The sequence below is a fragment of the Colobus angolensis genome, unplaced genomic scaffold, assembly GCF_000951035.1.
Source record: "Colobus angolensis palliatus isolate OR3802 unplaced genomic scaffold, Cang.pa_1.0 Scaffold517, whole genome shotgun sequence".
In the NCBI taxonomy this organism is placed as follows: domain Eukaryota; kingdom Metazoa; phylum Chordata; class Mammalia; order Primates; family Cercopithecidae; genus Colobus; species Colobus angolensis.
The window spans coordinates 148,084-161,752 of NW_012118677.1; the positions used below are offsets into that span (position 1 = coordinate 148,084).

General features: G+C 40.8%; 1 protein-coding gene across 1 annotated transcript in view; it reads right to left on the bottom strand.

Annotated features, from left to right (window-relative positions):
• The window catches only part of STK39 (serine threonine kinase 39), a 300,851-nt gene that overhangs the window by 90,656 nt on the left and 196,526 nt on the right, over window positions 1–13,669 (bottom strand). The window lies entirely within an intron of this gene.

Here is a 13,669-nt window from a genome sequence, read left to right on the forward strand (position 1 = left end):
AAAAAAAAAAAAAAAGTTAAACCCACACGTACCACCTCACCCAGCCATCGTACTAGAAATTTTTCTAAAAGAAATCAAAATATAGACCACTTAAAGACTATACATGAATGTTTATGGCAGCATTATTCGTAACAGAAAAAACTGGGAAAAAAACAAAAAAAAAACAAATGTCCATCAACAGGAAAGTAAACAAAATGTGGTATATCCATATTCCTCATTAATCAAAGGAAATGCAACAACACAGATCTCAAAATAGTTCAGTGAAAGAAGACTGACACAAATGAATACATATAAAAGTCTATAAAATTCAAGTTGATCTATAGCTTGAAAAAAGCAGATCAGTGACTGCCTTTGCCAGGGGTGGAGGGAAAAATGGATTGCAAAAGGGACACAAGGAAACTTCTCAGGGAGAAGGAAATGTTCTGTATCTTGATGACTGTGATAGCTTCACGGGTGTACACAGCTGTCATAATTCATCAAACGTACTGTACTAAGTGGATGCAATTTATTACATATAAATTATACTGCAATTAAGTTTATTTTAAAAATCAGAAGGCTAAAAGAAAGGTAAGAAATCTATTATTCACCATCCAGGAATTTATTTTTAGATAAAAGTATTACTGATACATTATACAACCAAATAAGAAATGTCCCATTCAGGCATCGCCTCCCTTGGGAAGCCTCCCCGAGCCTCTCGATCCCTACCTCAGACTCCCTACCCTTTTCGAGGTAGAACTCAGTACCATCCTTGTGCTCTGGCCCTCAATCATCGCGTATATTACAATGCCTGTCACACTGCACTGTGACCTACAAATTACTTAATGACCTTCTCACAGTGAGCTCATTGTGTGCCGTGGTTTTTGCCTTGTTCATCTTTATATTACTAATATCGATATAAAACTGTTGCTCAATATAAATATATTTTGGATAAATGTACAGGTGGACAGACAAATAGAAAAAATAAAGGAAGAAAAAACTAACCAAAAAAGGGCTGAAAGAATCAACAAGGATGCCAAAAAATTTTTCATAGGTTCCAAGTATTTCTTTGCACACAAAAAAGGAAAATATAAACCCTTAAGTTGAAAAGGGTCATAGTAGATAAATCACAAAAGTTAAGTAGCTCTTGCCCTGAATAATGGGCTCCAACAAATGCTTTTCGCTAAGTTCTCAAGTGTAATCTTCTTCGCGTGGATGAAAATGTAATATATACCTTCTTCAAAATGGGATAACTTTAGGAACTCCCTACTGGAGAAAATTACTGCCATATAACCTCACTGGACAAAACATAAAATCCTTCCCAATAAATTTTTTATCCAGATTTCTTTACCTAGAATTTTAAGTGAAATACAGACTTTAAGTAATAATTATACGAACAGTTTTTCATAAGAAAGTAATACAAGCATATGGCATCTTCATACCTTTAACTGACAAAATGTTTATATTTTTGAAACCCTAGGATTATCAAGGACTTAATCCATCACATTGAAACTATCTCTGTATATGTTGATCTTCTCTCCAAAGCTAAGGGTTATTTTCCCTTGGCACTTAATACAGCACTGCCTTGTTATAGAGTAAGCACTTAAAAAAATAGTCACTGAGTTACATAAAGTGACGTTGCTCTCTTGTTTAGTATATGGAACTGTTAACCCATAAAGTTACACAGGTTCCATACTCATGCCTCTTTAAATTTTATGCACTATGGGAATCAAGGGCACTGTGCGAGGCATGAAACATAGAGAAGTAAACAAAATAGACCTGGTCCTTGCCCACTTGGAGCTTACCGCCTAGGGAGAAGATCACAGGATCTGACCTCAGTAGGGGTGTCCAGGAGGAGTCGTGTTTTTAACAAATTTAATATTAATATGCTAAAACTAATATTATTGCTGAATTTGAGAAATATTGAGAAATATTTGCTATAATTAAAAAATATGGAATCCTTCCAACTCCTAAAGTCCAACTCTTGGAGAGGTATTAATAATATTCTATTTATTATTATAAAATATTATATTATATTATTTAAAATAGTAAAAGTTCCAAAGGAAACACCAGGTTTACGGGAAAGGAAGCCATTGATCACACCTACTTGAAAAGTAATTTGCCCAGGCTAATATCACTTCTCCTATACTGTACGGTTTAGAAGTGTGCTGTCCACTGTACATCTGGGGAAATAATTATTGGCTCTTTAAAAAAAAATGCATGATCTATCCCCACAGTTCCTTCTCTACAGTATGTCTGCAAGTGGAGGTTCATCTGTCTAGGTGACATGAAAATCAGATTTTTGAATTTTCCAATGAGAATGGTAATGCTAGTTACTCATCTGATCTCTAAACCTAAGAATTCCCTTCAGCCGACATACAGCAAATGTGTACTCTACATGGTGGTCAGAACTCCTAACTTGCACTAACTGCTATCCTTTCCTTGCTAAAAGCATTTCCTTAACTTTTAGCTCAAGATCTTCTCTCAGAATTGATCAGTGGAAAGAAAACAGACCTGAACTTGGTTTAGGCTCTGAAGAAATAGCTTTATGTTGTATGCTGTAATTCAATGAAGACAAGCCCTTGACTTCTAAGGAGTGTCAATCTAAGAAAAAACAACTCAAGAACATTTTTGCAACAGTAGGTCAAGCTCTGTGCCATGTTATCCAAGGTTCTTTATAGAAAGAACCAAGAGATAAATTCCGCTTGAATTTGGTTTCAAGCAAAAGGATGCCTCTCTCTATAATCTTTTAATCCTGTAGGTCTACTTTTGTCAGGAGAGGAGGACTATATAGACAACTATAATTTCCTGGTTGCTAACAAGCTGAAGGCTAAATTTACTTCTCAGTGATTGTAATTATATCACCCTGAGTTCCTGGCCCAATTCTCTTTCCACTCTCAAGACATTTTTAAAATCTCATTTTAGCTTCATTTTACTTCACCTACTTTATGCTTTCATACTGTAAGTCACCTTAAATCTTCTCTGGAACAAGGCAAAGTAAAAATAAATCATTCATTTATATCATGTGGTTACATCAATGCTTACTCAACTTTCAGTTCCTCTAAATATTTCTAGGGTATCTCTCTGTCTATCTATCTATGGAAAAGCCCCGCCCTTTAAAAATCATCTTCATACTTAACCTAAATTTCTACTGTTACTTTTGTATATTAAAAACAACAAAGAGATAAGTTATGACACAATTCCTATTTGAGTCGAGTTAGCCCAGTTCAAAGGTAGGGGTTACAACAGAGTCTGGGCATTCCTGGAAAAACAATAACAACAGGTTTGAAGGATCTTAATTCTATCTTATCTCCCTTCCTTCTTTTTTTTTTTTTTCCTTGAGATGGAGTCTCGCTCTGTTGCCCAGGCTAGATTGCAGTGGCGTGATCTTGGCTCACAACAACCTTTGCCTCTTGAGTGCAAGCAATTCTATGCCTCAGTCTCCCAAGTAGCTGGGATTACAGGTGCCCACCACCATGCTCGGCTAATTTTTGTATTTTTAGTAGAGATGGGGTTTCATCATCTTGGCCAGGCTGGTCTTGAACTCCTGACCTTGTGATCCACCCATCTTGGCCTCCCAACGTACTGGGATTACAGGCGTGAGCCACTGCACCCGGCCACTTTCCTTCGAATTTAGGAGCTCTGCAGGGTCCATAGATTGCGTTTTGGGGATCAGTACACCTATCTAAACCACCTGTATTGGGATTACAGGCGTGAGCCACTGCACCCGGCCACTTTCCTTCGAATTTAGGAGCTCAGCAGGGTCCATAGATGGGGTTTTGGGGATCAGTACACCTATCTAAACCATCTGCAAAATACTATATAAATGTTAAATATGTATTTGGTGGGGGCAGGAGGGGGAAGCTACAGCTTTAATCTGAGTTTTTAGGTCCCTAACACCCACGGTTAAGAACCATTATCAGGCCAGGCGCGGTGGCTCAAGCCTGTAATCCCAGCACTTTGGGAGGCCGAGACGGGCGGATCACGAGGTCAGGAGATCGAGACCATCCTGGCTAACACGGTGAAACCCCATCTCTATTATAAATGCAAAAAACTAGCCGGGCGAGGTGGTGGGCGCCTGCAGTCCTAGCTACTCGGGAGGCTGAGACAGGAGAATGGCGTAAACCTGGGAGGCGGAGCTTACAGTGAGCTGAGATCCGGCCACTGCACTCCAGCTTGGGCAACAGAGCGAGACTCCGTCTCAAAAAAAAAAAAAAAAAGAACCATTATCTACATTATCTACACATTATCTGCCTGGCCCCTCTGTCCCCACTGCCCAACTTTACCCAGTCAGTCTTCAACAACCTGACTGATGGCTATGAATACAAAATACAGTTCAAAGCCCACCTTTACTCAGAAACCAGATTATGTTTTCCTTTATCATTTAACTTGGTTTATTCATTTTATACCCCCAGAACAGTGTATGACGTAATGGTGGGCACCAAAAAAAGGTCAATTGAACAAACGGAATTAATCTGAGGCGTTCTATTTATTAGTCATTGATGGCAAAAAAACATCACTCATCAATAACTAATAGAGGTAACTAATCTGGAGGGTGATGATTCCTAATTTTTAAATTGAAAATAAATACAAATCCCAGTAACAGAATCAATTAAGTGTGTATATACAGCAAAAAGGCAAACAAACAACCCCCAAAATGTAGTTAAACGGTATTTCCCTACTTGATTAAATCATGTTGCAGCTGCTTCTAAATTTTAAAACACAGAAGCAATGCAAATATGAATTTTCTCTGCAGATTTTCCTTGCAGGAGTGACATAGCAAGAAGGAATATAATAGCTTACAACTAAGTCAAAAGTACAACAGAGGCACAATTTCTGACCACCAACAAAGGTGTAGGCTGCTGCTAACACAACCATAGCCCTTTCTCAATTCTTATGGTTTCTGACCCGAACTTTGTCATTGGCACATATTATTCTGTGAAGATTTTGATCGTCTCACAATTTCTGACTTCGTACTTGCAGCAGCCTTATTATGTATGCTTTAAAGCTAGAGGATTTTAATTTCCATTTTTTATTTGCACTCAGGAGGCTGCAGATTATCCAGTATAGAAATTCCCTGGAGTGAGAATCTCTTTATATAAAATGATTCCCTACACTCGCAATTCTTTATATCAGAACAATAATAGATGTAGGCATTATTATTGAGGATTTAGCTAGTGGAAAGCAACCTCTCAAATAGAACAGCACTTTATCAAAATAATTATTATTCCTTTCTCTGGGGAGGTTGTGTGAAAGCCCTTGTTCATCTCTGCAACACGCTAAAATGTATCATTTTTATATGGCTCCTTTTTTTCATGAAGTAGGCAAGGAGCACAAGTAAATAACAATAGCTGACTTTTGAGAGAAAGGGGAAAGATCCTTGCAATACTGTTGAGTATATCACGGGTACTGTCACTTTAACAGCAGAGATAACCTCCCTTTAAGGTAACCTTAGACTTAATGGACCTTTCTACAGTTTCAACACAAATAACATAGTAGAGATTAGGATGGAAATATATATATATGTCCTTTCGTTATCACTCAGTATGCTACTTGAAGTCCAAGGCCACTATGATAAGTTTGGGGTCCTTAAACACGGTGATTTACTGAACATCATAAAGTCAATTCTAGCCTAAGAGAAGTTACTGGGCATCAGCTTGATTTGTCCTTAAATTTGATAAAATACTGAAATACGACCCAAAGGCTGTTTACAAGAAAGATGCTAACACTGAAAAGATCGGCCTCTAAGAATCCTCTAAGAAAAAGGAAGGAAAGTATAAAAGGACTAGGAGTTTAGAAAAAGAGAAGAAAGAAGAAGATTAATATATACACTACACCAAATCTTGAAATACCCGAATTCATACACTTTGTTGCACTGTGGTGAGGCAAACCCAAGGGAACCAGTGACAGCTATTTGGGAAGGTGAGTGAAGACCTGTCTGTCTGCAGTGGAAGGAGAGGCCAACTGCACACTGGGCACGGGTCACAGAAGACAAATAAGATTGGAGAAGGAGACAGAGAATGCAAACCAACCAACCATGTCTATGGGCCAAACAGGTAATAATTCCAACAGACCCACTGCCAAGGTTAATTACATTCTCCTTTCAGGTAAGTACAGGAAAAAATGAGTAACTACACTGAAGAGGAATCAACCTGATAACAGAGAAGAGAAAGAAAAGCATTCAGTGAACAGCAAGCTCCTTACAACTTCTGCTGAAAGGCACAAGTGAAAAACAAACAAACAAAAAAACATTGCTCATTTGCATCTTACGAGTGACCAAAAAAAAGTTATAAGCAAGAATATAATCATGTTATTTCAAAATTCAATCTAGTTAAAAAAAAAAGTCAAGTTAGTCCTAAACCTGTGTGTTGGTACCTTTTCACATTTCTCCTTCCATTCCTCCCACACCCTGGGTGTTTCCTCTCCTTTTAATCTACAGAGCACAGCTAGAAGCTACACAGCAGAGCTGGAAGGCATCCTCCAGAACAGAAACACTCAGGCCCCCTGCCTCACCCACCAATACATCCCCCGCAGCAGGCCAGAGGCAGTCTTAGCTGTCTACCCTAGTTGACACTGATATTTGAAAAATGACACCATTATTCTCAATTTATTTGAACAGTTCTTCACATGTTGCCTTATATGGTTATTCAATATTTTCTCTGTTTATATCCTTATTTTCTTAAACCAAAATATAAGATCCTTCAAGGACAAGGTTTATGTTTTAGAATATTCCCATGGTAACTTACCCAGCAGGAGTTCAAGAGATGTATAGATGAATGACTGCGACAGTGAATATTAGGTGAATCTTTTCCTGTCACCCTAGCACTATTTCTAGGATGCTAAGCTAAAAATAACCAGGCATCAGCTACCCCATATTCTAAAGACTGATGCAAATATCATGCTACTCCTTTAAGGCTTATTAACAATTGGCCAAAATGGCTATGCTAGCCCCAACCATGACCTCTGATACCTCCAACCCCTATCTTTATAAAGAAAATATGGGGAAGGGGTTAAGAATGACAGGGAACCCTCTATTGGTCTAGGGTGTGTGCTGAGGCTCCCCACTACCAATACAATTGCAGGAGTCCCCCAGAGAGGCACTCCACAGGTCAAAGGAGTGGGCAAGGAGGGAAGGCTGGCATCTCATTCCTCAGATCAATACCTGCTTAGGGAGCAGACACATCCATCAACCCTACCCCTAGTGTGTGAGCAAGGAAAAGAAAACTAGCAAGACGGCCAGGCGTGGAGGCTCACACCTGTAATCCCAGCACTTTGTGAGGCTGAGGCAGGTGGATCAGGAGATCTGAGATCAGGAGATCGAGACCAGCCTGGCCAACATGGTGAAACCCCATCTCTACTAAAATACAAAAAATTAGCCGGGGGTGGTGGCACGCGCCTGTAGTCCCAGCTACATGGGAGGCTGAGGAAGGGGAATTGCTTGAACCTGAGAGGTGGAGGCTGCAATAAGCCAAGGTCATGCCACGGCACTCCAGCCTGGCAACGGAGGGACATTCCTCCGTCTCAAAAACAAAACAAACAAAAGAAAACTAGTGAGACACGGCAGAGTACAGAGAAGGAGCAGCCATTCAGCATGCACACACACCTACCCTGTGTCTCGGTGTGGCGAGGGGGTCACCTAGAAGGTAGGCCACATCAAGCCATCTTGCCATCACCCCACTCCTCCCAAGTGGAGGTGAGCCGCTTGCTCACCTCCCTAGGTGAAAGGAAGCAGAGCTGGCCTATATCTCTTCAGAGTCCCACCAGGGTCATCACTGAAGAGCCAGCCTTTGGACACCTGCCTCAGAGGATACTGGCAGCTAGTTAGTTTTAGAGAAGCAGTGGCAACCAAGAGGAAAAAGCAGCCCAAAAAGGGAAGAAAGGGCTAACTGTGTTCCCTCCTCAGAGAGAGGTGTCAGGTGGGTGACGGGAGGGGATAAAGGTGAAATTGCATACGAAATGGAAGTTTAAACTAATTTTTTTTACATTCCAAGTAACAGGAAAATTATGGCCTAATGCCAAAGATGCCATTAAAAGATGGGAAGGGAAGATCTGACAACTCTTTAAAGGCAGTGACTAAAGAAACATAAAACTTTTGTGTTTTTACCCAGCGAGTATAGATTGTACAATAAACTGATTAAAAAAGAATGAAGAAAAAACAACTAAAAAGAAAAGGAAAAGAAAGAATGAAGCATTTTTTAAGTTCCCCATTTTCTTTTAGATGTTGGAGAAAAGAGGTAAAAGAGACAGAATGTTTTAAGAAATAAAAAAAAAAGATTCTTCTTAGCTACTTGGATATTGCTAAAAATACTCTATAAGCAAACAATACACTTCCCTGCAGCAGAACAGTTAGGCTAATGCAGTCAAAAGGCCAATCTGACTAGGATCCTTGGTGTGATTTACAATATTAGAGTTTAAAATGGTATAGCCATGCTGTGGTAATAAACTTTCATTTTAAGTGCTTTAGAGGCCTAATAATTCATTTGAACATTCTCAGAGAAAGCCTTCTCTTTCGGGGGAGGGAGCAAAATGGTGCAATCAAACCATAAAAAGAGAATGGATCAAAGGACAAAAACCCCATCAGCTTTTTGACTGAGCTGACCTTGTATCTGCTCCACAGCAAGAAACTCTAGAACCAGTTCCAGACAAATGTACAAAGTTTGGTTTTACAAAATCCCCAGAGCTTCTCCATTAAGACAACAAAGGCCATCGGTGGGGGGCATGCTGGCAAATTCCCTACGTAGGGATTGAAAAGTCATCTTCAAGTAGCCACTGCAGCATGCTCCGAGGTACAGGATTAGTGTAAACTTATGGGGATGGGAGACCAAACCTCCTCCCCGGGGCCCTCTGTTTCAGAAAGGTGCTTTGCCTTCTTACCCAGGGCAGAAGCCCTCCAATGCTTTTTTAAAACAAGACATATCTCTGCAAATAAAAATGAGTCAAAGGGTTTTAAAAGAGGACTTACATAAATACTTTGTGGCCAGGTATGCTTGACAGCATCTTCCATACCCAAATTCATTAAAAACTCAACCAAAACTCATATTTTCTTTTGGAGATTAAAGTTACTTAACTACTTACCTCACTGGGGAAACTCACTGAGCTAAGCAGATTACCAGAGGACAGCATGGAGTTTTATTTTCTGAAAATTTTTTAAAAGAGTAGTTCTTATATTTGATAGTCCCATTTCTATGCGGTACAGAGGCTGAAAGCTCAGGAGATAATCTCTAGTAACTCCATGCAGCCAAATTCTCATTAAATTAAGATCCTTATCAAGTGATGGGTTTTATTTTGCCATAGTTCCCTAAAATACAGTTATTTTTTTACCTCCTTCTTGGCCTATGCTTTTTTTTTTAATTTTGAGATGGAGTCTCACTCTGTCGCCCAGGCTGGAGTACAATGGCACAATCTGGGCTCACTGCAACCTCCGCCTCCAGGGTTCACGCCATTCTCCTGCCTCAGCCTCCCAAGTAGCTGGGACTACAGGCGACCACTGCCATGCCCGGCTAATTTTTTGTATTTTTAGTACAGACGGGGTTTCACCATGTTAGCCAGGATGGTCTCGATCTCCTGACCTTGTGATCTGCCAGCCTTAGCCTTGGCTTCCCAAAGTGCTGGGAGCCACCATTACAGGTGAGAGCCACCTCACCCGGCCCAGCCTAGGCTTTTTAAGTTCGGGTAAATTCATGTTCTTGTGTCTCATGAACATTGGGCCAAACTGGGCCACTTCTAAGAGGTCATCTGCAGGCCCTAGGCACAGTACAGGACCTGTGTAAATGAAACCTCCTAGAAAACACTACCAGAACCACTCAAGCCTCCAATAATCGGCTCTTGCTTTATTCTTTCCACCTCCTTTGTTGTTGACTCTTCAGGTTCTCTAGCTACCTCCTGTAATTAGCACTCCCACCACCTGACTACCCGCTACTGGCATCTCAGCTAGGCGCCATATCCAGATGCTCATATCGTCTCTTTCCCCTAGCTCTGCAATGCCTCTGATGTGACCCCAGACCTTCCTTTACCCATGTAATACCCTCAACAGCATCATACAGACTAAATGTGGTCAGCTCTGGCAAATGCCTAATGCATCATGTTATTGACAAGACAGTTTTCATCACCGTTTGCAAAAGGAACAAGTGATAGCCCTGATAACCAGCGGCCACTGAGTTCCTTGTAAAACCACCAGCCCTTTGCCCAGATGCTCTGGATTGTCAGTTGATGTAACAGTCAAAGAAAAACAGTGTGAAATAAGCACTACACAAGACTCAGGATCTCTGAGAGCGAAATGAAGAAGATGAAGACTCCCCTGAGTTAATCAATTATCTCCCAGCTACCACCTAACATCCGGAACACACGGCTAATGCTGGATAATGAGAAGAATGGAGGCAGAGAGATAGATAAGCTCCAATTTCTGAGTGAACAGAAGTCCTGGTAATTTTCTTACCAGGTTGCCTCCTGTCACCCAAAAGATATTTTTATTACTTTCCATTGCCTACCAAACAAAATCCCAATTCCCTAACACAAAATCCTTAACCAAGTACCTGCCAATCTATATTTCTAGCCTTTTCTTTCATTGGAAGCTATCCAGGGCAGCATTTAAATGAGGGCCCACCAGGATCAGATAACACAAGTTAGAATTCCTGCTCAGGTACTAAACAGGAGTGTTTAACTCTCTAGGCAAGTAAATTAACTTTTGTGCTTTGGTTGTTTTTCATCTGTAAATGAGAATAATAATAGTATCTATTTCACAGTGTTGTCAGAAGTAAAAGAAACTCATTGCCTTACATATGAGTCAGTAAATGCTATCCATAATAGTAACTATGACTCCAGTCACCAACTGAGAACTAGCAGTTCTCCTTGCCCGTGCCCTACACTTGCCTGACTTGTGTCTGTGTTCACACACTTCCTTGGGAAATAACCAGATGTATGTAAGGTGGCATTGTTTGTAATAGTGAAGCGCTGGAAACACACTACTCATGTACATCAGGAGAGAACTGGGTGTCTGATTCTAAAGGAGGGGACTACATGGGAACTACAGATTCCAGATTTCTACTTGAAAGATTTCATAGGAAGGCACACCTTCCAAATTACCTTGTACTTTTAAGCAATCCCACTCATCAGCTGAAAGGGATAATATGCAATTTCATACTTTCGTATGATTGTCTCAAAACACAGAAGAAAGTAAGTTCACACACATGTATATCTTCTTTGTAGCATTTGGTATACACTGGGCACTTCGAAGGTGCTCCATAATGATAATCCAAGCTCATGAAAGTTCAGTGCCTTACTTCAGGGAAACCTGAATGTTAGGAATGTGGCAGGCACTGCATCAGGCCCTGTAACACCAAGAAATGTGGGACCAGGAAGAAAGCATAATGAAAATTAGAAATTATATACCATGAATAAAGAGAGACACTTAAAATCTTTCTTTAGTGTCAGAATAATAGCTCCCAAATATGTCCACAGCCAAATCTCAGGAACCTGTGAATAAGTTACTCTTCATGGCAAAAAGGGATTTGGTAGATGTAATTAAATTAAGGACCTTGTGATGAAAGATTATTTTGGATTATCCTGGTGAGACCATTCTAATCACAAGGGTCCTTAAAAGCAGAGAACCCTCCTGGTGGTCAAAGAGATCTTGCTTCTGTGTTAACAGAAGCAAGGACAGAGAGATGTTAAGCTGCTGGCTATGCAGATGGCAGAAGGAGCCGAGGGATGAAGGCTACCTCTACAAGCTGGAAAAGGGAAGGAAACAGACTCTCCCCAAGGCCTCCAGAAAGGAATGCAGCCCTGTAGACACTTTGAGTTTACCCCACTGAGACTCATGTTGATAGCAGTGATAGAAAACTAATACAAAGGCCAACCAATGAAATTCACTGGACAGGAGAGATTTCCCACAATACCATCGGTTAACAACAGCATGAATTTTACCAAGGAGAACAAAGTTTTCTAGCACTTTGGGGATTGCAAAATAAAGTTTAAATTACATTCCAAGAAGTCTGGTTTCAACAGGGAAAGAAAAGTTAATGCAAAGAAAGCCCCCAAACTGAAATATACTTGTTACCTTTCCAAGACTCAGCATCTCAAGGAAGAAACCTTACCACTCATTATCTCCAGGGATATGGTAACGGAGAACTGAAATAACTCTGCAAACAGTCTCCAGAATTATTCATCTCTGATCAAGAGGACAAGTCCTAAGAGACAACCTTCCCTGATAAAACTGGAGAGGAGAATTTTTAGAATGCTAAGAGCAGCAGGTTACCTCATCAGCAGCCAGGAAAGGTGGAATATAAAAAAGGATGAGGGAGACAGGCTCTGCACAGCGACAGGAAGGATAACATAAAATACAAAGGCATTTGTTAAAATTTCAGGCTACTACCAGGCAAGGTTATCAGGTAATTAACACTGGCTTAAATGCCACCAAAAAAAGCTGTTTAAGGCACTATTTTTAAGACATTTTCTCTTCATGCCTATCTGTGCGATAACATTAAAAGGCTCACGAGAAAGAAGCAATAATTCACAGAAGACACGAGAGTCCCCAAAACATGACCAAACAATTGGTCTACCCTGCAAGACTGACTCCTGGCCACGGTGCTGTGGAACTTAGGATGAGAGGAGAGCAAGGACGCCCTCCACTCTACTCTTTTTTAATTTTTTGAGGCTGGTCTCAAATGCCTAGGCTCAAGCAATCCTCCTGTCTTGGTCTCCCAAAGTGCTGCCATTACAGGCACAAGCGACAGCGCCCGGCCCCCTCTGCTCTACTCTTAAGGTTGATACTGGCATTTGACTCCTGGAGCTGACACTGACTGGTCATGTGACATGGCACAATTCACCCGCACTTCTCTGAGCTCAGAGCTCCCCTGAAAATGCCCTGCCTCAGAGAGACAGCCATGGTAAGCTCCACGGAGGCATGCCAACTTCTAGCCTCTAGCTGCCAACAGGTGTTTGGCTTCACTCTTCTCTTAGTGGAAAAAAAAAAGAATGAGGAAGACTTTTTTCTTTTTTAACTAGGAAACCTTCTACCAAAGAAGGCTCTGTGGGAAGAAACATAGCACATCCACACTTTCAAATGTGAGCGATGAGAGTTGGTCCTGAGACCTAGAGATGGGAACTGCCAATAGACACTGTGCTAAGCCAAGGGGAAGTAACACAGCTGGGTCTCAATGGAGGGCAGGGAATGCTCATGCAAGGCCCTTGTTTAGCATCCCTTCTTTTATTCTCTGATACACAACCTGCCTTGCAGTTCTTGCCTGCCGGATTGATCGTTTGGGTTATATTTCCAGGACTCTCCACACCTTCTATGAACTTTTGTTCCATTCTCATCAATCTTTTCATGTCTTTATATAGATAAGCATGCAGAGAAAATGTCTTTAAAATAGGAGGTACCTTAAAAAGTCCATTTTTGTCTTAACATAAAAGTATTTAAAAGAACAAAATATAGGAGATTATGTCAAAAGGATTAATTTGCCTTGGAATTTTTGTAGATGAAATCTAGCAGGCTGGTGCAGTGACTCATGCCTGTAATCCCAACACTTTGGGAGGCCAAGGTGGGTGGATCACCTGAGGTCAGGAATTCGAGACCAGCCTGACCAACATGGAGAAACCCCATCTCTACTAAAAACACAAAAATCAGCTGGGCATGATGGCATATGTCTGTCATCCCAGCTACTTGGGAGGCTGAGGCAGGAGAATCGGCTTGAAC